General features: G+C 48.7%; 1 protein-coding gene and 1 long non-coding RNA gene across 2 annotated transcripts in view; one reads left to right on the top strand and one right to left on the bottom strand.

Annotated features, from left to right (window-relative positions):
* LOC142557018 (uncharacterized) overlaps window positions 1-25,003 on the top strand; it is a 202,683-nt gene that overhangs the window by 91,411 nt on the left and 86,269 nt on the right. Inside the window, exon 2 of the long non-coding RNA XR_012822695.1 lies at window positions 22,529-22,624. This is a non-coding gene — a long non-coding RNA (uncharacterized LOC142557018). The remainder of the gene's footprint in view (window positions 1-22,528; window positions 22,625-25,003) is intronic.
* LOC142557017 (uncharacterized) overlaps window positions 1-25,003 on the bottom strand; it is a 164,198-nt gene that overhangs the window by 56,775 nt on the left and 82,420 nt on the right. The window lies entirely within an intron of this gene.

Genomic DNA, 25,003 nt, shown 5'->3' with positions numbered 1-25,003 from the left:
TAAATTGCCATGTGTACTGTAAATTAACTTGTAAAAAAGTTAGTACGGGATTCTTTGTTAATTACTCGGTCGTGCATCTCGATTTCTTGTGCAGGTAATGTACCCCGCGTCGAGAAATCCAGATCTGGGAATACAGTTATGCTAACTTCGACGGGCCATTTTAAATATATTCTGTTTAGCGATAAAAAAAGACACTCCGTATGTAATACAAACGGCATCCACTAGCTTCCTATAGTGAAATGAGTATCGCCTGAAAGCTCCCATACTGGCACTATCCATCTTCATATAGGCTGTCAGCTCTATTAGGCGAGTGATCGTGTTTAGTAAGCACCTGAGTGAGTGAGTGAGTGAGTGAGTGAGTGAGTGAGTGAGTGAGTGAGTGAGTGAGTGAGTGAGTGAGTGAGTGAGTGAGTGAGTGAGTGAGTGAGTGAGTGAGTGAGTGAGTGAGTGAGTGAGTGAGTGAGTGAGTCTTTATCTGCACCGCAGATGTCGCTCAAGTGGTGTCTATTATGGGCCGCCTCGATGCCAGTGACGGAGAGAAGTGGCGTTGAGGCGCTCCAGTTTAGTAGACCATGGAGATTTTCAAATACGGCCAGAATTAAATCAGGAGGGAAAATCTGTATGATAGCACTGCATGACAATCCGTATGACAAATATTCGCAACAGGATGAGGCACGTGTCCATCGCAGCAGAAGTTCGGGGGAAAAAATCCACTCAGCACATCGCAATGTAATGCCAAGATATTCGTCCAGCAAGGCTCGTGGGAAATGTCCACCTTGCAGAAGCGCTGGGATTGAAAGCGAGCGGAAGCATTACCATCATGGTGAGCAGTCGAGATAAGAAAGAGACGTTTGGAGTATTGGTAAAAAAAATGCACGGAAGAGATTGATAGAATCGCAGTCGTTACAGGCACGGCAGACTGTGCAATCTAGATATGAGGGTCCTAATGAAGAAAAAGAAACATACCACAGACAGAGATAAGCAAAATGCTAGTTTGCGATAGATGTCGTAAAACCTGATTAGATCACGTAAGCTGCTAGGTGAGTGTTTGTCGCTGCCCCGTTTCAAATAGGATGCAAAAAAAAAAAAAGAGAGAAATCATCGTCAGTCAATCAGTCGCCGGAACTCTCGAGCGAGGCTTACAACCAATATCGTCGCGTTTCATTACGTGAACGTTCCGATCTCATCAAGGCCAAGTACACGCGTAGCTTCCGCGAAGCACACTGCTAATTCGTACGGGGTAAAAAGATTATGCTTGCGGAACGCGGCCAGGCCCTCCCCGTATACCATCCTTGCGTGCCGACAGTGCCATTCGGGCCCACTCCTCGTGGTCTCACGATAGCGAAAAGGAGAGTGTCGATGTAGCGTGGGGTGGCTGAACGGGAATAGAGAGAGAGACGCTGGCCATCGGAGCAGTGAAGAAAAGCGCCGTTTAGAAGGGGCGCTGTAGAATGATGGAAAAAACATAAAAGAAAGGAAACTCGTGAAACGAAGACAACGCGCGTGAATGCGAACAAAGAGGGCGCTCGCGAAAACGCACGTCTCGAGAAGAGAACTTCACGCATCGCCTTCCATCACGGTCGTGGGTCCGCGACCACCAAACCGCTCCCTCTCGTTTTACATTTAATTTTCGTTTCTTGTCTTTTCTTTTTTTCTTGCGCTTCTCCTGATCGTACAGCACGAAGTCACCGCGTTCAGGCGCTTCGCCCACGATAAGGGCGCCCGCGAGAAGAACCAAAAGAAAGATGTCAGAAGGCTTCTTTCTTCGCGCCAGGACGCGAAGGGAGAATAAAAAAGAAACTGTAACGAGACAATGAGGGCTGCAGTGGTGAAAGAAGAATGATTTCCCGAATGTCTCCGGACATTTAACATCAGCGGCGCTCACTTGTCCGGCGACGTTATCCTACATATTTTCTCGTTTCTTTGCTCCTCGGTAATGGGTGGAACGACCCCGCTGGCACGACGGGTCATCTGCGCGTCCATATAGGCTTAGCTAGGCCTCGCGATGCATGGCCTTTCTTTCGGTGAAAGAAGGTCGGAAACACGCCCGCCTTTTCGCGCGCGCCGCATTCTTCTTGACAGCGTCTCATGGAAAAGGTAACTTTCGTATACTGGCTGTGTGAACGATGGTCGCTGTTTCTTTCTTTTTTTTTTTGCCTTCATATACCCGAGAAAATGCAGCGTGAAAAAGGATTGCAGAAAAGAAGCAGACGGCAGGATCGTCTGGAATCCTCCCTTGCGCTTCGTGCCCCTTTGCGCCGCACTTATACGGCGTGCGCGGGGCGGCATACTCCACGAAAAGCTCAAAAACTCTTGCGGAGAGGCACCTTAACCGACCCTACGGTCACCGCTTGTTTGTTTGTTTCTTGCTCGTCCACGGCGCGTGACCTCTACTATATTCTTCCTAATTTCTTTTCACGCAGCGCCTGCTCTTGACGACCCTGTTCTAGATTACGTGTAGCACGTTGTACAATATGCGCTTCACGCGTATATGTATGCAAGCATGCGTCTGCAAAGGGTACGAAGGTTGCGGTGGACTCGTGCGACCTCGCACCTAGGGTCACGGCTTGGCTTGGCTTTCTTTCTGGCCGCAGAGATCGGCCAAATGCGGCATGCGATTCGGCTGCCACAGAACCAGACGTGGCAGCAGGAACTGCGCATAGCATGCTCTTAAAGAAGGCAGACGTGAGCAACCCCCCCCCCCCCTCTTCTCTCGCCCTTTGCTGGCACTTCCACACATTTATATAACTGGAGTGCTGCCGGAACGTTTTCAAGGAGGGACTTTTTTTTTATAATGTTCCAAGACGAAACACGAGGCTGTTCATTACTTTTGCAAGGCCTAGCGATGAAAGCGTGGAGATGGGTAAATACTTGCTAAATTGTCGTGTTGTATATAGCAAAGGTGAAGAATCAAAGACTGTCGATATTGTCAGTTGTATTTCTGCTTGCTGCGCCATACTGTTATATGAAGGGCAAAAAGAGACAGACACACATGTGCGCAAATGATTGATTGATTAACTAATTTTTGTTTAAGAATCTAACTCTTTGTCAGGTGAACCCGTGCTCGGGAAAACAAGGAGCCCTCACAACGATAGTGACGAGTACAGTCGCCAGCCATACAATCTGAGCTCAACGAGTCGAACCCATCTGCTATTTATAGATACGTCACGGTACCCGTTGCTGCCAAATCACTCGTGATCGCTAATATTCGAGAACGTAGAACAGCAGTCGCGTCGGGTGCCAAGCGTGATTGGACACAATTCTTTCCTTGCACATAAAATCGGCGACAACATTCAAGTAATTTCGGATACGTTTAGGCAATTCTCGCACAGAACGGTAATGTTCTAACGGTGATAATTCGGCGAAAGAACGGTCACTGGCAAAAAGTTAATGAGCACATTGGAATAGGATAATTTGGGAGGGTGACATTGGCACTCACGTGTAGCCAAGCCACGCATAGCATCAGAGCACGCCAGCCGCGCCTTGTCGCTTTGATTGCATTACTAGATTGTTGTGAAGGTATCTGTATAGATTGCTCGCATTGTCACCATCGTGACCACCATCGTACTGTGTCAACCGGAAACTTCACAGCATGACAGGCGCGTGTTGCGACGAGCGAAAAATTTATAACCGTGATATCCTGATGAAAATTAGCGCTATAAAGAGAGAGAGAGAGAGAGAGAGACGACGTAAGCTTGATAATGCGGTGCAATGATGGCATCGTGGCCGCCATTTTATGGCACTGGCGCGGTTAACGCTGCGTCTGTGACGTAACGTGAAAACTACCTATTCTTACGGTGATTCGAGGCTATTCCTCGATTAATTATTACTATTGTAATGATTAGTGTCCTTTAAAAAAAGCGGGCCAGTGGCATACGACATACACTCGTTCTTTGTTCCCTATCGCATTGCGTTGTAATGATTGGTTTTCCTTGATGTGATATCAGCGTTAGGAGACAAGAACACGAGGCGAAGAGGAGGCAACAAGGCACTGAAACGCCATTTGCAGCTTTAGAGCGGTGCACATCCTTGAAATAAGTGTTTTATTAATTCATTGATTCTGACACACGTGTGAATAATATTTGACAACCGTCCCGAAACAAAGGGAAAAAAAATGTCACAGATAAAAGCTGAATATGCAAAGCAATACAGATAATCGGACATGTGCAACATAGTACGTTTTTGAAACATTCTATGTGAAAACATTCTGTTAATATTTTTGAGCGATATATAGTAAACAGCTATTTTTCCTTGTATATGACATTCAGCCTGAGAGTTTATAGCAGGCTTGTAATCTAACAATAAGCATATATAGCAAGCTAAATAATTCAAAACAAAGTTTGCTTCGATCGTTACATGCATTCGCTTGTCCTGTATCTAAGCGTGGCGTCGGTGAAGTGTTTCTAGCTCCGCAATCGCTTCCGGCGCATGCACTTAGCAAAAGCATAGCCTTAGATATCACGCTTCTGCTACTCAGAGAGAGTCGTCGCTGGGGCGTGGATTTGCACGTATGCTTTGCCGTCACGTATGAAGCGTGTATGCCCCCGGACTGCTTACTTGCGCTTCCCTCTGGGCGCGCTGCGCCATCTAGCGCAGCCGTAGGAAAGTTCCCGCTTGGCGCGTGTGAGATTATGAATATATACGATGCGGCTTCGACTCCGCCCAGCACCGAAAAAAGTTATTTTTTTTTCGTCATTAACAGCGACTTGGCTGCAGCTGGGTGTGTGCCACAAAACATATCCCGCTCTTCAACAAGTTTACTTCACCCCAAGTTAGGTCACTGGGTATATGTCAGTGGTTATGAGCCGCTCTTCAGTGAACGTCTCTTACGCCTATACTTGTGCCACTGTGTTGTGCCGATGATCAAAGAGGTTCAATGAAAAGTGGCACATACCCAATGTCCCAAATTGACATCAAACAGGTTCTCCGAAGTGTGACACACATCTAGTTTCCGATATAAAGTGATTCACGTCGGGTTGGAAAGAGTTCATCGAAGAGCGGCACATAAAAAAAAATAAAAAAACTCGACTCGCCATCCCCGCCCTGCAAAAGTGGATGTCCAGCCTCATGTCCAGCGAAGCTGTTGCAAAACGACCACTATATATAGAACTTCTGAGGGTTGTATGTAACGCTTTATTAATGCGCGGTTCCGGTGCTTGTTTTGAGCTTGTTCTTTATTGAGACGCATGCTGTTCCGTGTGCTGTATTGGTGATTTCAATGGCTACGCACTGTTCGCTTCACATTGCTGAGCGCTTTGTAGCCTCTGCATAGCGGGGACATGAGCCGTTGCATTTTTGCTTGCTTATGGGAGTATAATACATTACTGCTGATGGTAGATGCTTGTTTTGAGCTTTTCCTTTATTGCAATGTACGCTGTTCTGTACGTTGCATCCGTGATTCCGATTAATGTATCCAGTGTTCGCTTCACTTTGCTGAACACTTGTAGCCTTTGTATTAAGAGGGGGACGAGTCCTTTGCCTTTTTTCATCGTTAGGGGTGTGTGAGCCATTGCTCATGACCCTTTTTGTTCACGGACGGACACTGAAAATGCCGACTACCAAGAGGCTAACAGGTTCGCTGTGATGCAGTGCCACATGCTCAGTAACACCATGCAGTTGGCGTGAAACGGTTCAACTGATGAGCCGCACATACGCAATATCACACACCCGTGACCCAGCTTGGCTCGGCCATTGGCTTCAAACCCAGTTTCCATGTCACGGAAGCCCGATATACTAGCTCATGGACCACCCAATAACCTAAATAAAACTTCAATTGGGGCTAGTTGGTACATGGTATCTTGAAGGTGAAAAATTCAGCGCAAAACCCAAGACAACCCACAAACAAGAGACGAGACAAGCACTGGCGCTGACTAACAACTCATTTATTCTTCTTGCGACAACGCATATAAGTACCCTTCACCACTCGACTACGCATGACACAGAAATTCATGTAACACTAAAGCCAGTTACTGAAGACGTGCGCGCAGGAAATTATATTCGGCTGAGTAGAGACAAGGAGGTATGACTGATACAGTCTTCTCCTTTTTCCTTTATGTGGATAGCCTCCAAGGATAGCCGCGCATGTTTATTTGTGCTTCTGCAGAGAATTGACGTTACATCAAATCGCGGTATACAATTGCGGCAAGAATTAAGATGGGTGTTTGGATCGGACTGCTGGTACGATCTGTTGGGAACTCGGCGCTGACGCCCGTGGTTGTACCTGGGTCGCAAGCCCCAAGGGTAGCGTTGGCCTGGCGGCCTGGGGTACAACTGGAAGCATCCGAAGGTCCCGGCAAAGCATGAGTCGACTGGTAACAACAAAACAACTTGTTTATTTTAACATTTCAGAGAGTTGGCGGTCAGGTTGACCGAAGTAGAGAGACGGGAGAGCACTTTACTCAACAGAAGAAATCGGAGCCCTCCTTTTGGCGTCCGGGGCAGCTGTTTTTATACTCTCGCAGTTGAGGGCAAGAAGGAACCCCTCAAAAGACGAGCACGTGAATGTACAATGGGCTAATGGTGACGCACACTGTCGGAGCGCTGCCGTAGCACCATGTCGAGCACGATCTCGTAGCACCCTGTTGTAGCGATGCCGTAGCACCATGTCGAGCACGATCTCGTAGCACCCTGTTGTAGCGATGCCGTAGCACCATGTCGAGCACGATCTCGTAGCACCCTGTTGTAGCGCTGCCGGTCGGGCACAATGACTGTAATGAGAGGATGATCCCTGCTTTGGCATCGCCTGTTTCGGGCACAATGACTGGAATGCGAGGGTGATCCTTTGCGGTCGCATCGCCGCAGTCGCGCCTGGAAACACCTGCCGATGAGCGTTGCGGCGACGACGATCGGGCCAAAATGTCTGCCGCCCCGCCGCAGTCGCGCCGGCAAAACCACGTGTCGCAGGCGAAACGCAACATGGGCAACAAGGTGTGCCCCCTTTGTCTACATTATTATTCACTTTTTGCTCATGTTCCCTAAGTCTCTCGTTGATACACCGCCCTGTCTGCCCGATGTAAGTGTTTCCACACGAGAGAGGGAAAGCATAAACCACACCGGTGGAGCATGGGACGCAGGATATCCCGTGCTTGATTTGGCATCCTCGCTTGCTTTCACCGCAAGTACAGGTGCACAGCTTAGCAAGCTTGTTCGGTGCAGAAAGCGCCAGGGGGACGCCATGCCTGCTAGCAACTCTCTTGACTTGATGAGTGACCTTATGGGGATAAGGCGCCACCACAGGTCTGAACGTTTCGCGTTCAACGCTCGCCCTCTTTTCGCTTTTTCTTTTCTGAATCAGGCCCTCGGCAACTGCACTCGGGAGCGACATAGGGAAACCTGCTGCCAAAAGTCGGTGCACCAGTTGCTAGGCAGCGCCAGTGCTTGTCTCGTCTCTTCTTTGTGGGTAGTCCTGGATTTTGCGCTGAATTTTTCACCTTCAAGATACCTAAGTTGGCGGGAAAACGGTTAGGGACAGACACAGACGGACGTCCCTCCGGAAAGTGCATGGAGTGCACTAATAATGCGAATGGCACTGAAAAAAAAAATAAGCCGTACACGCATATATATATATAACCCATTAAACCCGTCATACTGCTGAGCGCCAGGTTACGGATTCAATTCTCGCCCAGCGCGCAGCCACATTTCGATGGAGATGAAATGCAAAAAATAAAAAGAGCTCGCGTACCGTACTTTGGTTGCACGCTTAAGTGCCCCAGGTGGTCGCAATTATTCCGGATCTGGAGTTCTCCATTACGCCGCGTCTGTCATTGGCCCGTGTTGCGCCGCTCTGACCCGTTGAACACCGTAATTTAACGATACGTGACCGCGCTCTCGCAACTGCTCATGCGCCTCCGAAAAGCTGTGTCGTGAATAAACAGCAAGTCGTTTATACGATAACGACCGGCAATATCCCCCCCCTCGTTTGAAGCGGTACTTCGTGTTCGGAATCTTCTCGTCGACACGGAAACAGGAATAAGATAAGGCGAAAGAAGAGAGGCATAGTCACGTGGTGCCAGCGTTTTGAGCGTGCTGTGCGCAGACGAGAACGGCCGCCTCGGGGGACGGAAATTCTGGGTCGGTCGTGACAGGGGCTCGAGCCGTAAAATATGCGCGCGCGTGAAATCGCAGCGTATACTCGAGCTTGGGTCCGCGCGCGCGCGCGTGCACTCATGAATTAACCTTTCCGCTCGGGGTCTCGGCGCCGGGTCTAAGCGCGGGTCGCCTCGCTTAGAACTGCACTTAGATAGCTGCACTCGTGTACGCGCACAGTACAGGGGACGACACGCTAATTAACCGCGAGCCTTCGCGATTCGGCGCCGGCGTTTCTTTTGTTTCTCTCGTCGTGTGGACGTGAGGCAGGTTTAAGTGTGACGTTTTACGCGCCAACGCCGAGATATGATTATGAGGTGCGCCGTAGATGGCGGACTCCGAAATAATTTCGGCCCCCTCCCCCCCCGTTGGGATGTGCGGCATACGGGCGCTTTTGCATTTTGCCCCCCCCCCCCCCTCCTCCTTTCGAGATGCGGTCGCATCGCGACTGGGATTTGAACCCGCTCCCCACTTTGGGGCTGGCAAGACAACGTCATAGCCATTAGGCCGTCGTGGAAGGTGTGAGGAAGGTTGAGGCACCTTTAAGACGTTATACGGAAGTTCATATTACGCTTTATTGTAATTTTTCGTTGGGCGACAAGGTGGTGGGGTGGTCCCTCGTTTGGGGCTGTTAATCAATTACGCGACTTTGTTTATCGCATTGGTCGTTACTCCTCATTACTGAACGTATATCAATTCATGAAGTATCAAGCCGCAAGTCGCAACCTTGACCTCGGCCGCAGCGGCCGCATTCTGATGGAGGTGGCATGCAAAAACGATCGCGTACACACACACACACACACACACACACACACACACACACACACACACACACACACACGCATATATATATATATATATATATATATATATATATATATATATATATATATATATATATATATATATATATATTGTTTGGATCCGACCGCTGGTACGATCTGTTGGGAACTCGGCGCTGACGCCCGTGGTTGTACCTGGGTCGCAAGCCCCAAGGGTAGCGTTGGCCTGGCGGCCTGGGGTACAACTCGAAGCATCCGAAGGTCCCGGCAAAGCATGAGTCGACAGGTAACAACGAAACAACTTGTTTATTTTAACATCGCAAAGAGTTGGCGGTCAGGTTTGACCGAAGTAGAGAGACGGGAGAGCACTTCACTCAACGGAAGAAATCGGAGCCCTCCTCTGGCGTCCGGGGGCAGCTGTTTTTATACTCTCGCAGTTGAGGGCAAGAAGGAACCCCTCAAAAGACGAGCACGTGAATGAACAATGGGCTAATGGTGACGCACACTGTCGTAGCGATGCCGTAGCACCATGTCGTGGCGCTGCGCACGATCTCGTAGCACCTGGTCGTGGCGCTGCGCAGCACACTGTCGTGGCGCTGCCGGTCGGACACAATGACTGTAACGAGAAGATGGTCCCTGCTTTGGCATCGCCTGTTTCGGGCACAATGACTGGAACGAGATCCCTGTTTTGGCATCGCCTGTTTCGGGCCCAATAACTGGAATGAGATCCCTGCTTTGGCATCGCCTGTTTCGGGCACAATGACTGGAACGAAATCCCCAGGCGGTCGCATCGCCGCAGACGCGCCTGGAAACACCTGGCGATGAGTGTTGCGGTGACGACGATCGGGCCAAAATGTCCGCCGCCCCGCCGCCGTCGCGCCGGCAAAACCACGTGTCGCAGGCGAAACGCAACAGACCGCCCCGCCGGGGAAAGGAGATCCCGATGGACAGGGGACTGCATCCGCTGTCCGGAGGGATGTCGCTCGATGATGCTCATAACCGAAGTCGGGCGTCCCTTGACGTTTCTTGAGCGCAGCGCACAGAGAAGGCCTCGTTCTCTCGTTCAGGTTCGCACGGGACACTGCAAAGTGACTTCGGGAGAGTTCACATTTTTGTTCTCGTTCCCGGCAAGCGTTAGAACTACGCTGAAAACTCAACCGCTCAGTCAGCAAGCACGGCACAACCCTCACTAAGCCCTGCCAGGCTCTTTCCCCTTTTTATACCACTGCCTAGTTCCTTACAGTAGTCTAGCATCACTCAGAACGCGTCCACAAATTGAAAAATTGCACTAGAAAGCATATCATCACTTTGAAACACTAAACAAAAGCAATATGTTAAAAAAAATCCTGCCTCAGGAAGAAAAACATCAGTAACAAACAATTTTGAGGCTGATTCTTACGTTAGGGGCTTCGACTTAAGCCATCGGCGTTACCGTTGAGACTCCCCTTTTTGTAACGCACCTCAAAGGAATATTGTTGTAAAGCGAGGCTCCAGCGCAGGAGGCGGCCATTTTTGGGAGAGATGGTCTGCAGCCATTGGAGAGGGCAGTGATCTGTCTCAATGATAAACCTCGAGCCGGCTAGATAGCATGACAATTTCTGAACGACCCACACGAGACATGCACACTCTTTCTCGGTGGCGCTATACGCCTGCTCACGACTGGTCAGCTTACGACTAGCATACAGAACGGGGTGTTCTACTTCTCCATTTTCCCGTTGGCACAGTACAACGCCCATGCCTCGCTCACTAGCATCGCACTGAACAATGAAACCTTTTGTATAGTCTGGCGATCGTAGCACAGGCTGGCTTGTTAGGGCACTCTTTAGGGCGCTAAAAGCTCTTTCCTTGGTCTCGTCCCAGACGACTGTTTGAGGCTCTGTCTTTCTTAGAGCATCCGTCAGGGGAGCCGCGATATCAGAGTACCTAGGGATGTATCTCTGATAGTAGCCGGCGACACCTAAGAACGACCGAATATCGGTCTTTGTGCGCGGTTGCGGAAAGTCTCGCACAGCGGCCACTTTTATTTCAGAGGGGCGGCGACGACCCTGACCAATCACGTGACCGAGGTAGACAACCTCGGCCTGTGCTAACTGGCACTTAGGAGCCTTTACTGTCAAGCCTGCTTCGCGCAGGCGGGTTAGCACTGCCCGCAAGTGTGTCATATGCTCAGACCAGGATGCGGAGAATATCGCTACGTCGTCTAGATACGGTAAAGCGAATTCTTGCTGTCCCCGCAACACTTTATCCATGAGACTTGAAAAACAGTATGGCGCGTTCTTCAAACCAAAACTCAACACTTTAGGACGGAATGTTCCCATTGGTGAAATGAACGCCGCATATCTACTAGCCTCTTCTGTAAGTGGAACCTGCCAATAACCCCTGACAAGATCTAGGGTGGAAATAAACTGAGCGCTACTAACTTTCTCAAGGCGCTCCTCGATGTTAGGGATCGGATAAATTTGATCCTTAGTGATGGAATTAAGCCTGCGGTAGTCGACGCAAGGACGAGGTTCCTTGCCCGGTACCTCAACTAAAATCAAAGGGGAGGTATAATCACTCTCACCTGCCTCAATAACACCGAGCTGTAGCATTTTCTTTACCTCAGCCTCCATAATATCGCTCTGGCGGGGTGACACCCGATACGCCTTGGATCGTACTGGCTCTGTGGAGGTAAGTTCTATATCATGAGTAAGTACAGAAGTCCTACCAGGCCTCTCAGAGAACAGACCTTGAAACTCTTGTAATAGCTGGTGTAGTTCGGTTTTCTGCTCAGGCGACAGCGGTGCTTTACTGATAAGGTCACTAATGACTTGACCGGTGTCTTCCCTGTTCGTCACTGAGCCTAGTCCCGGAAGCTCGACCGGAAGCTCTTCCGGAACGTTTACCATCATGCACACCACTGCTTCCCTTTGTCTATAAGGTTTGAGCAGATTACAGTGGTAAACTTGCTGTGCTTTCCGCTTTCCTGGCAGACTTACCACGTAGTTAACGTCCGACAGTTTCTGAACAATTCGCGCTGGGCCCTCCCACTGCACGTCTAGTTTGTTGTTTAGCGATGTGCGCAATATCATGACCTCATCGCCAACCTCAAAACGACGGGCCCTGGCTGTCCGATCATAATAAACCTTGGCCCTCTGCTGGGCCTTTGTCATTGCTTCACCTGACAACTCCTGTGCCCTTCTTAAGCGTTCGAGGAGCTTAAGCACGTACTCCACCACGACTGGGTCGTCGCCCCTACCTTCCCATGATTCTCGAAGCATGCGAAGCGGAGATCGAAGCGAGCGACCGTACACCAGTTCAGCTGGCGAAAACCCCGTAGCCGCATGCGGCGCGGTCCTTAAAGCAAACATCACCCCAGGCAGACACAGCTCCCAGTCAGTTTGATGTTCAAAACACAAGGCTCTCAACACGCGCTTCATGACGGAGTGGAGCTTCTCAACGGAATTCGACTGTGGGTGGTACACTGAGCTGTGTAGCAGCTTTACCCCACACCTTTCGAGAAAAGTTGTCGTCAAAGCGCTAGTAAACACTGTGCCCTGATCTGATTGGATTTCCGCAGGAAAACCAACTCGCGCAAATATGGACAGTAGTGCATTGACTATTTCAACTGAGCTGAGTTCTTTAAGCGGCACTGCTTCAGGGAACTTTGTCGCTGGGCAGATCACAGTCAAAATGTGTCTGTACCCCGTGGCTGTTACCGGCAGAGGTCCCACTGTATCAATAACGAGCCGTCTAAAAGGCTCCGTTATGATAGGTACCAATTTCAACGGCGCCCTTGATTTGTCCCCTGGTTTGCCCACCCGCTGACAAGTGTCACATGTCCTCACGAAATGGTCTGCGTCCCGAAAACACCCTGGCCAATAGTACTCTTGCAAGAGACGGTCCTTAGTTTTCTTAACCCCTAGGTGTCCGGACCACGAACCCCCGTGTGACAAGCGCAACAGATCCTGACGATAGCATTGAGGCACGACCAGCTGGTCGAACTCCACTCCTCGGCGGTCTAGATACTTCCGGTACAGGACTCCACCTCTTTCCACAAAACGCGCAGTTTTCCTGGCGATACCTTCTTTGACATTGCAGCGCACGTTTTCCAGGCTGCCATCCTTTTTTTGCTCGGCTATCAAAGCCGTCCGGCTGACTTTTAGCAACCTATCAAGTCCGTCTGACGTAGGCGCGATGAGCAAATCAGTAGATAGCTCTTCTAACTTTCCCGCGTCGGGATTTTCCTCTCCAGTATCTGGCGCCTTCAACGCTACAGACTCAATTTTATTCTGTTCGGGCGTGCTCTGAATATCAGCTTGCTGCGCCTCTGACCCTTTTTCGTTGTTTGATAACGTCGGCCCCGCAACTACCGCCTTTGCAGCGAGCTCCCGAACCTTCGATCTGGTTAAGGCCTGAACACTAGCTTCACCAAACAAAAGCCCCTTCTCGCGCAGGAGGTGATCGGACCTGTTTGAAAATAGGTACGGGTACTGGGGTGGCAGCATAGATGACACTGCCGCCTCCGTCTCAAGCGCTCCGAAAGGTCCTTCAATAAGCACTTTTGCTACTGGCAGACACACGCTATGAGCTTCCACGGCTTGCTTGATCCACGCGCACTCGCCCGTGAACATATGGGGTTCTACGTAAGACGGGTGAACTACATCCATCGTAGCTGCGGAATCGCGAAGCACTCGGCACTCTTTCCCGTTTACGAGGAGGTCTCGCATGTAAGGCTCAAGAAGCTTCATGTTCTCGTCAGTGCTGCCTATTGAAAAAAACACAACTTTTGGTGTTGTTTCCGGACACTGCGCCGAAAAGTGACCCGGCTTCTGGCACGTATAACACAAGCGCGCTCGCCTCATCTCGAACCGCTTTCTGCGTTTGGCTGCCGCCGTCTCTTTACGTTTGGTCGGACTGCTTTCGCTCGCATCCGCACTACGCGTGTCCCCCTTAAATCTCATGGGCGTGAACCTTGGCCTCTCAGACTTGGAGCCAAATTCACCCTTTTGACCGTCCTTAGCTCCGCGAGCTCGACGCGTCACAAACTCCTCGGCTAGCTCAGCGGCTCTAGCCACCGTACTCACGTCTGGCCTATCCAAGACCCAGTATCGCACGTTCTCCGGTAACCGACTATAAAACTGTTCTAGCCCGAAACACTGCAGAACTTTATCGTGGTCACCAAACGCTTTCTCTTCTTTGAGCCACTCCTGCATGTTCGACATAAGCCTATACGCAAACTCTGTATATGACTCACTTTTGCCTTTCTCATTTTCCCGAAACTTCCGACGGAACGCTTCCGCAGACAGCCGGTACTTTTTTAGCAGACTCGATTTTACTTTGTCGAAATCCTCTGCTTCCTCTCTATCCAAGCGAGCGACTACGTCGGCCGCCTCGCCGGGTAACAAAGTGAGCAAGCGCTGTGGCCACGTTTCCCGAGAGAACCCCTGCTTCTCGCACGTTCGCTCAAAGTTAACCAGGAACAAACCAATGTCCTCTCCAAGCTTAAACGGCCGCATCAGGTCAGTCATTTTGAACAATACGCGTTCTCCTGCACCGTGTGCCTGACTTCCATTACGAGCGCGTTCCATCTCTACCTCGAGACGCTTCATTTCCAAAGCGTGTTCGCGCTCTTCTTTTTCTTTCTGCTCTTTAAGTTCGCGCTCCTGTCTTTTTGACCTCTCCTCAATAGTCTCAAGGCATTCCGACAGCTCGTCATCCTCAGCCTCTAACTCAAGAATAGCCGTTATCAGTTCCGGTTTTCTTAGTTTGTCTGAGACATCCAGACCCAACTCTCTTGCAAGCTCCAACAATTTCGGTTTGCGCAACGACTTCAAATCCATGGCTGCTCTGAATGCTGCTTTCTCTACTGCTTACTATTGTCTTGCCGCAAACTAACCCGGCAGCAACGACAACCACAATTACCAGCTCTGTTTCTGACACTAACAAAAAGCCTGGCAACGCTCAGAAGAAGAAAGTCCCGCACTCACCAAACCTCGCAGGCAGGAATTCCGCGCAGTCGTTCCGCTGCAGGCAACCAGTCGTCACACAGGGCTCGTTGCACTGCTCCCGGATCGTCGTTGAGCTGCTCAGCATACTGTCAACTGCATCTCTTTGCTGCTGGCCTCCGTTGTCGTGATCTCGCCGCTGGCAGACAGTTGTTTGAAGTCGTAGGCGATCTCACCGCTGGCAACCAGATGTTTGGATCCGACCGCTGGTACGATCTGTTGGGAACTCGGCGCTGACGCCCGTGGTTGTACCTGGGTCGCAAGCCCCAAGGGTAGCGTTGGCCTGGCGGCCTGGGGTACAACTCGAAGCATCCGAAGGTCCCGGCAAAGCATGAGTCGACAGGTAACAACGAAACAACTTGTTTATTTTAACATCGCAAAGAGTTGGCGGTCAGGTTTGACCGAAGTAGAGAGACGGGAGAGCACTTCACTCAACGGAAGAAATCGGAGCCCTCCTCTGGCGTCCGGGGGCAGCTGTTTTTATACTCTCGCAGTTGAGGGCAAGAAGGAACCCCTCAAAAGACGAGCACGTGAATGAACAATGGGCTAATGGTGACGCACACTGTCGTAGCGATGCCGTAGCACCATGTCGTGGCGCTGCGCACGATCTCGTAGCACCTGGTCGTGGCGCTGCGCAGCACACTGTCGTGGCGCTGCCGGTCGGACACAATGACTGTAACGAGAAGATGGTCCCTGCTTTGGCATCGCCTGTTTCGGGCACAATGACTGGAACGAGATCCCTGTTTTGGCATCGCCTGTTTCGGGCCCAATAACTGGAATGAGATCCCTGCTTTGGCATCGCCTGTTTCGGGCACAATGACTGGAACGAAATCCCCAGGCGGTCGCATCGCCGCAGACGCGCCTGGAAACACCTGGCGATGAGTGTTGCGGTGACGACGATCGGGCCAAAATGTCCGCCGCCCCGCCGCCGTCGCGCCGGCAAAACCACGTGTCGCAGGCGAAACGCAACAATATATATATATATATATATATATATAAGAGGTAAACATTCGACTGCTGCGTCGCCAAAAACATATTGCACGGTAAAATAAATCTGCAGCCCAAAGGACGTCCTCAGATCAATGATCCGTTTTAGTCGTCCAACTCCTTTGCTCAGGCAGATTAATCGAGGGCGCACTCACCCGCCTGCGGCTTGTCGCTCGAATGGCGTGCGCCTCGAAAACCTCGCTTGTTCGTTGAGTCTCGCGTTCGCTTGTATCGAAGATCGTAGACTGCTTGTGCGTACGTGTACTCCTTCAATGGGTTTCAGCTATAGCGTGCAGCCCTAGGTCCATGGCACAATGTAACATTTGCACTGCGGAACTCCGATATGCGGGCCGTAAAATTAAGTTGAACTGAGATTTGGAATCACGGTTGGATACCGTCCTGTGATTTCCAGGGCTCGGAGAGTGAAGATAAACCATGCTCCGTGGTATGACTCATTTCTTCTTTTTTTCAAATGGACACTAAATAGAATTCCAAAGCTTACGCTAGGTTAATGGATTATACGTATATTCTGGAACACTGAACGGCAAGCAAAAGCGTGATAAGCAGTCAGGGCACCAGAAGTAAAGGACTCAATTTTACTCCTCTGCCGCGACTGTACAACAAAAGTCGAATGAATTACTTCTTAAATACTACTACTACTACTACTACTACTACTACTACTAATACTACTAATAATAATAATAAAACGTTTTTCACGTCTGGCTAATTTAAAACATGCTGCTTTTTATTATAACACACGCTGTAAAAATATTTGGTATGCCACGACACTTTCAACCACTTACGGCCATCAGATGTAATCGTACAATTTGCCATTGCTGTTAAACTGTCGCTCTATTAATAAATAATTATCTAATCGATGTATATGTATGACATTATGGCATGTTATGTATAGCTCACGCGTTTCGAGCCCTAATTTTACTTATGGCTCGAATATTTCGTCATGACGTCATAAAATGTCACTGTGTCTGCCAGGGGGAAAACGAATCGTCAGTGTGTAGGCAGGATAACGCTGCGTTTTCAGGTAAGCCGTATATGACTCAATCCGGCAACATTTCTGAACCTTTTCCTGCACCTAAACGACTAGACGTTCGTCTCGCCAGAATTAGATCGTGGGCGTGGACACCTATAAGCGACAAGTGAAGAAAGGAGATGTTAATGGGCATTGGTATCCTCCGGTAATGCCCGATCTCCTTCAGCCAAAGAAATGCGAATGATGTCCCGATGACACGCTGTTTATACCGTTAAAAAGAAGACTCATTATTGTTAAATAAACGCTTCTCTCTCTCTCTCCCTCTCTCTCTCTCTCAAAGTATTTAAAGTTTCTAGTCTTCCTGCCTCTCGAGCGCACTCTCGCTTTCGCATTTCACGCACGTAACCGCGTAACAAACGCGGAGCCAACTAGGCGTGCGTACTACTACGCACGTTAGATAGAAAGATATGCATGCGTACGAGAGGAGACAAATTTGGCTTCCCCGTAGCCCCCTTCTCCTCTCTGTCGAGCGTTCTCTTAATAGAGACTGCACAAAAGAACGAGGGAAAGGGTGAGAGAGAGAGAGGGAGAAAAGGGACAGTGAACGCTGCCGAGAGGGCGTCGCTGTGGCGTCGAAACGCCACTTCACAGCAGCATCTCGCCCACGTGATCTCGCCGCTGCCGGCAACCATCGCCACAAAAAGGACGTCCGCCTTGATTTAGGCCAGTCGACGGCCGACGCTTCGCCCATGCGGCAGTCTAATTGGCTTCAACGGCTCGCGACCACTGCCGCCTATCTTTCTTTCTTTCTTTCTTTCTTTCTTTCTTTCTTTCTTTCTTTCTTTCTCTCTTTCTTTCTTTCTTTTTTTCTTTCTTTCTTCGCCCTCTCCCACAATCTCACCATCACTCCGGTGCCAGGGTGTGTGTACATGTTTGTGTGAATACGAGCGACGCAGATGTAGAGGGGAGTGGGGCAGCGGGGTGTGAGGGAGGCAGGCGGGAAAGAGGGGGAGGAGGGGATCCTCCGAATGAAAAAAGGACCTTTGATAGTCGGCCCGCGTCACCTCACCCCTTTGGAGCTGTGCCGTTCAACTCTGCTGTCTCACTCATGGGTGGCTCGACGCAGAGTCGGAGAGCGGGGAAGGATTGCCGTTTCGGGTGGGACTGGGTGCCTTTCTAATGCTGCTGCTGTTGTTTCTTTACGCTCGCAACTTTTTTTTTTTCTTTCTTGCTCGTTCCTTCCTTCTTTCCTTGTTTTCCTTCCTTTCGTTATTTCATTCTGTCCTTCTTCTTTGTTTCTTTATATTTTCATTGCGATGCAGGAATACAATAGACAGAACTTCGCGAAACATTGTGCCGTCTCGACAAACGGCGTCCCGTGAGAAGAGCGCGCGTCATCTTCGTGCCGGCAGCGTTGTCCCGTGTGCGTCTGTGTGTTGCGTTTTAAGGCGGATGTCGTAATCGTCGAAGCCGCCCAACGACAGCGCGTTATGCCGCGTTGTACTCTGCAGCTGGTGATTCTGCGCGCGCTCGTTTCTCGACCCTGTCGCTTCAGAAGATGAGTAATGGCAGCTAGGAAGAAGCCAGAGTCAACGACCGCGGACAACAAACCCGCGTGCTGTTGTTAGCGTACTTGTGCAATCTTCAGAACGACACGCGCGGCAGGTATTTGCCGTTAACTGAAGGTACACGTCGAACAAATGCCGCTTTGTATTTCTTTTTTTTTTCTTTTGGGTGAACTGGCTCAGGCAAGCCTATACGACGCAGGGGTTTGATTCCTGCTTACCCGCTGTGGTTACATAGTTGCTTTGGTGTTGCGCTGCTGAGCCCGAACATGCGTGATTAATCCCCGGCTGCAGCGGCCGCATTCCAATGGGGGCGAAATGCAAAAAGACCCGCATACTTAGATTTAGGTGCACGTTAAGGAACCCCAGGTGGTCGAAACTAAACCGGAGTCTCTCACTACGGCATGCCTCATAATCGGATCGTGGCTTTGGCACGTATAACCCCATAATACACGAACACTACCAAATTGACATAATTTTTATGGATTTCTCAAAGGCGTTTGACCGGGTTTCCCATGAAACGCTGGTTTTTCAGCTGGTTCGCAAACTTGGGGATGGGCCAATGACTCGACGGGTATCAAGCTATTTGTGTGGCCGTCAACAGTTTGCGCAATGCAGTGATCACGTTCCTGACGCATTACATGTCACATCCGGTGTGCCCCAGGGATCCGTTTTCGCACCGATATTATTTTTGTTGTTTATAAATGAGCTGGCAGTCAACATTAACGCAAATATTAGGCTATTCGCAGAAGACTGCGTACTGTACAAAAAGGTTAAAAGCTACAGTGACCAAATTGAACTGAACATTGCCCTGAATTAAGTAGTGAGTTGGTGCTCTAACCGGCAAGTTAATTAAGGCAAGACAGTTGCGATGTCAATAACAAAAAAAGAAAACAAGCTTAGCGTTTCCTATGGTTTTAATAACGTCACGCTCCGAAATGTAAGCCAGTACAAATATCTTGGGTATTATTATTATTAAGTTATTATTAATAACTTCTGATCTCACTTGGGCAGCTCACAAGGAAGCTATAACCGCGAAAGCAATGAAAAAATTGTTTTCCCTTAAGCGGACGCTGCGGCGCGCTGACCGTGACACTAAGCTTTTAGCGTACACCACACTTGTCCAACCAATTCTAGAATACGCCAATATAATCTGGTTCCCCTTCACAAGTAGCGGTATCAGCATGCTTGAAAACGTGGAACACAAAGCGATTAGATTTTCTTTAACCGTTACCGGCGCCTTGATTCCCCGACAGAATTGCTACGCCCTGCTGGTTTGCCCTAACTCCACAGTCGAGCTAAAATTCACCGCCTGAAGTTCTTATATATGCTACTCCACAAATATTTTAAGATAGACCACACAAGATACGCCGAAACTAAAGAAACAAGGCACCTACGTCATACACATGATCTCACACTCCAAGAATATTCGTGCAACAACAATACATTTTATTATTCTTTTCTCCCTAGATGCATTCGGCAACGGAACACTCTTGACCGACTTGTAGTCGAACAGCAAAGAATTGATGATTTCCTTGAGCTGTTACATAACTCACTTAGTACGTACTCATCTGCTTGATGTCATAGTATTTATTTGTATTCTCCATATGATTATTTGCTTTTTTTATTGCCATGCTTGTCAATACTCGTATTCCTACTTACTGTTGTACGTATATTTTTTTCTTCTTATTTCTACTTGTTTAGCAAATCTACCCCTCACAATTACTATTATTACTGCATCTTTCTCTACTCCACTCCTGTAATAACCCTGTCAAAGGGTTCACAGTATGTTTAAATAAATAAAACAATAAATAAATAAAATAACGTTTTTCTTGTTCTAGTTCTCTTTTCTTTTTTCTTACCTAGATGCAGCACCATAGCCGCTAAGCAACTGCGGCGGGTTCGAATGCTTCTTCTAAGCATGCAATGAATAGCATTGGGGGGATTGCCTCTCCTTGCCTGACTCCTTCCTTAATAGGCAACTTTGTAGTTTTCTTGTGGAGAATCAAGGTAGCTGTGGAATCCTCGCGGATATTTCCGAAGATATTCACGTGTGCCTCCTGTACTCCTTGATTACGCAATGCCTCTATGACCGCTAGTATCTCTGCTGAATCAAACGCATTTTCATAATCTATGAAATCCATATAGAAAGGTCGATTGTACTTCAAAATTTCCTCAATTACCCGATCTATGATGCGGGCGTGATTCATCGTAGAATATCCCTTCCTGAAGCGCGCGTATTCTCTTGGTTTATTGAAGTCAAGTGTTGCCTTCACTCTATCGGAAATTATCTTCGTCAACATTTTGTATAATACTGTAAGCAAGCTAACGGGACTATAATTCTTCGATTCTTTAACGTTTCCCTTCTTATGTATTAGTATAATGTTGGCATTCTTCATGTTCTCCCGTACACTTGAAGTCGTGAGGTATTGCGTGTAAAGGACCGCAAGTTTTTCAAGTATGATGTCTCCTCCATCTTTGATTAAATCGACTGTTATTGCATCGTATCCTGCCGCTTCTAGCCTTGTCATGTCTTTCAAGGCCCTTCTAATTGCATCGTTAGTTATACAAGGAGCCTCAGCATCCTGTCCATCACCACTTCGAAAGAAGGTAGCGTGACAGCTATGGTTACTGTACATGTAAGTACAGAATTCCTCTGCTGCTTTTACTATATCATAGAAATTGCTCATGTTGTTGCCATGCTTATCTTTCAGTGCACACACCTTGACTTGCCCTATGCCAAGTTTTCTCGTCACTGATTTCACGCTGTGTCCATTTTTTACTGCTTACTCAATCTTTCCCACGTTATAATTTCGAATATCCCTTACTTACTTCTTGTTGATCAGATTTGACAGTTCAGAGAATTCTATATGACCTCTTGATTTGGACACTTTCATGCTTTGCCGTTCCTTTATTAGGTCCTTTGTTACTTGGGAGAGTTTGCCTACTGGTTTCCTTGGTGCCTTGCCTCCCACTTCAACTGTTGCCTCTGAAGTTAGCCTAGTGACGGTTTCATTCATTACCTCTATGTCACTTCCATCTCTATGATCTAAGACTGCATATTTGATTGCAAGTACGAGCCTGAAGTTGTCTACTCGTACCCTTACTGCATCTAGGTTGGCCTGTTTTTTCTTGACTAATTTTGATCTGTCTCTTTTCAAATTGAGGGAAATCTTAGACCTCATTAACCTGTGCTAACTGTATTTTACTCTACGAAACACTTCTACATGCCGCACTGTGCTGGGATCGGCAGATAGTATCAAATCTACTTAATTTTTCGTTTCTCCGTTAATGCTCTTCCAGGTCCACTTCCTGTTACTGCCCTTCCTGAAAAAGGAATTCATAATTTGGAGCCTATTCCTTTCAGGGAATTCTACCAATATCTCACCTTTAATGCTCCCCTAAATCGATGCCACAGTTGCCAATTGCTCATTCACCAGCCTGCTCCCCCCCCCCCCCCTTTCGCATTGAAGTGGCCCATGACTACAGCATACTGAGTTTGCCTCTGTCATCGCTAGCTCAACACAGCATGTACCGTATTTAATCTCCAATCCAACGGCATGAGTCTGCGACAGCAGCATATATTACAGGTAAAATGAGGAAAGGATCAAGAGCCGCTCTTGTTCTTGGGCTTCATTCATCTTCGGTCTAACAATCCCGCTCGGCCTTGAACGAACCATTGCCACGATGAAGCACAGTATAACGAACCTACCAAGAAACGTCACCTCTCCCCAACACTGGTATTCTCCCTCTTTAGCTTCCCCTCCCTCCCCTCCCTCTCTCTAGGGCTCAGTTCTTCTTTTCTTTTTTTTTTACTTCACTAACGGGAGGAAACATTACGCAGCTCCGTAACCGCAGCGTAAAGAACACAGAAGCCTTATCTCGAAGCGAGCCCAATTTGATGCTGCGGGCCTCTCGCAGGGGTACAGCGGGCAATCTGCTCGCGTAAGCAGTTATATACGTATACGTTAACACAGCGGAGCGTGAGTTCCCGGTAGCTGGCCGTGTCACGAACTCGTTACTGCCCCATTTCTCGAAGCGAGGGAAGCGGTGTATAGGATGCACGTCTCGCGAAGTTGTCTTTCTGTTTTTTTTTTAATTTTATTTATTTATTTATTTTCATGCGCGCAGACGCCGCAGCACCAGGGATTCCGGAGTAGCTCGAGGAAGGACGCTGCCCGTGTTTCACCGGTGTTCCCTCTCCGATTACTGCATTCAAGGCCGGCGGTAAGCCGCTAATAGTGTAGCGGGCGTATCTCTTCGCAACGATGCAGTCAGCGGGCTTTCACCCTGGCCCGTATGCATAGCAGGCCGCCAGAGAGGACAGCGCGGTGGTGGTGGGGCACTGGCATCTTTGTCCTCCAGTGCAGAACGCGCTCGCGGCAGCATTTTTTTTTTTAAACTACGACGCGGCTTGCGTTGCGTGAGACGAGCACGCGTACGAGAATACGAAAAAGATATTTATATTCTTTTTTCATAGAAAAAATGAAAAAGAAGAAAAGAAATAACAGTGTGGGCCACCATGCTGCATGAGGACGCAAGGTGCGTGCTCTTACGAGCGTTTTCGAAAGGAAAAAAAAAAGGGGGGGGGGGGGGGTAACGCCGACGGCACCTACGCAAGATGTCGACATTTTCGGTGTAGCATCTAATTCTAGGAGCGCGAAAATGCGTGTTCTTTTCTCATTTAAGAAGGAAAAAAAAAACGAGCACGTGGGTCACAATGCTGATCGCCAGAGAATATGAATATGCGTGCTGCTACGAGCGACTTAAGAGGATGAGAAGAAGCTTAAGAGGGAACTGGCGACTTAAGAAAAAACGGCGCTCAGGCACTAGCGCTGTTTCAGGAGTATCATTTAATTCCCCGAGTGCAAAAAAAAAAAATTGCCGTTTTTATAAAGGAGAAAGAAAATATGGGTTGTAAGGTTGCGGCCGAGTGAAGACGCAGTATGCGTGCTCTTGCGAGCGACGTCTCAAGAGGAAACAGGACTCACGCCCTTGCGCAAGCGTGTCGGTGGCTTCGGCGTAGCATCTAATTCTAGTTTCTGGTCTCGCCTAAGTGAGATGCCCGCCTTGGAAATCGAGCTTTTAACACAATGCACACGAGAACGTGCACAATTTATCTTTCTGCAAAGCTTTATACACGGCGTGTCCTATTGAAACACACAATAGACACAACTGGCGGCAAGAACAGGTGGAGTCGCCATCTTGGGAATTGCGAGGTAGTGAAGAAGACATTGAAGCGAACGAACGAAGCTAGCGCTTTTTCTATCTGTGCAGGCATTGCTTTCATGACACCCACTCGTTTCTGTTTTGCTTCACGCTCTGTGACTAAATGACACATTCACAAATCTTTTCGTTCGTAACAACCGCTAGCAAGAAACGAACGCCTTCGCTGTAATCATTATTGCTATGGCGACTGGCCGGCACACTGTAAAATAATTTACACCCTAAAAGGTGAAAAAGGGTGTAAATGTGTCTATAACTCACACCCTTAGGGTGTCCGTTATATAGATAACACCCTAAGGGTGTGACTTATAGACACATTGACACCCTTTTTCACTTTTTAGGGTGTAAATTATTTTACAGTGCACCCGTATTATAGTCTTACGAAGATCTCAAGAGCCTACGAAGTGACTTGCGGGAGCTGTCTCCCAGTGTGTATTCACAGGACATGCAGTTATGACGCTATAGGGCGGGTTCGTATATACGCATACGATAAGCCTTGACCAGCCGCAATAGAGAACATGCCATGGGCAATAAAGGCGGCTCATGAATATGCGAGCATTTCTCACGAAGGAAAATATTTGAGAACTCGGCCCTGTATATCTAGGTAGCATTTTTTTTTTTTTTGCCCTTCACTATGCAGTCCTCTGTACTAAAGTTTTCTTCTTCTTCCTCCTCTTGCGTCGAATTCTGCTCGAACGTACGTTAGTTAAACGTCGCCCCCCTGCCCTCTGAAGTTTCCGCGCGAGCCACAACACCGGCACAATCAGTAATGCGCGCTCCAAGTCGTATCATTACTCCTGTGGTGAAATAAAACAAGATCGGCACACGGGCTCCCGTGCTGGCTCTGAAGAAGCTTTTTTTTCTTCTTCTGCCGCACAAGCAGGCACAGCTATAGATTTCGCGAGTCAGGATTCCATACGGCAGCACGCACTCCGTGCTTAGTCAAGTAGGTCTCCGGTTACGACAGCCAAGGCCACCCATCAGACAAATATCGAGAGACTTCACTTCTTCACTTCACTTTTATTTTCCTTAAAGACCCCTGAAATGGGGGTATTACATAAGGGGTGGGGTTTACAAATGTGCATTTTAATTGGTGGCCACATGAGTTCAGTGAAGAATATTAGTAATAAGCTTATCAGCAAACGTCGTTGAACAGGTGATTTCAGTTATGTGACCGGGCAGGCCGTTCCAGTCGCTTGATGATCGGCAAAAGAAGGACGCAGAGAAAGTTGTAGTTCGGCTGCGTGGACGGGTTACTTGCAAGGAATGCCCTGTACGCAGGGAATGGCGAGGGGGTGGGGCCAGCACATATGGTGCATGGTGGAGCGAACTGTAATAGAACTTGTGAAAGAGGATTAACGAATCAATGCGACGCCGGGA

Source organism: Dermacentor variabilis, chromosome 9 (assembly GCF_050947875.1).
Source record: "Dermacentor variabilis isolate Ectoservices chromosome 9, ASM5094787v1, whole genome shotgun sequence".
Classification (NCBI taxonomy): Eukaryota; Metazoa; Arthropoda; class Arachnida; order Ixodida; family Ixodidae; genus Dermacentor; species Dermacentor variabilis.
Note: the sequence above shows the minus strand (reverse complement) of the source record. Positions and strands in the feature narration are given on the sequence as shown.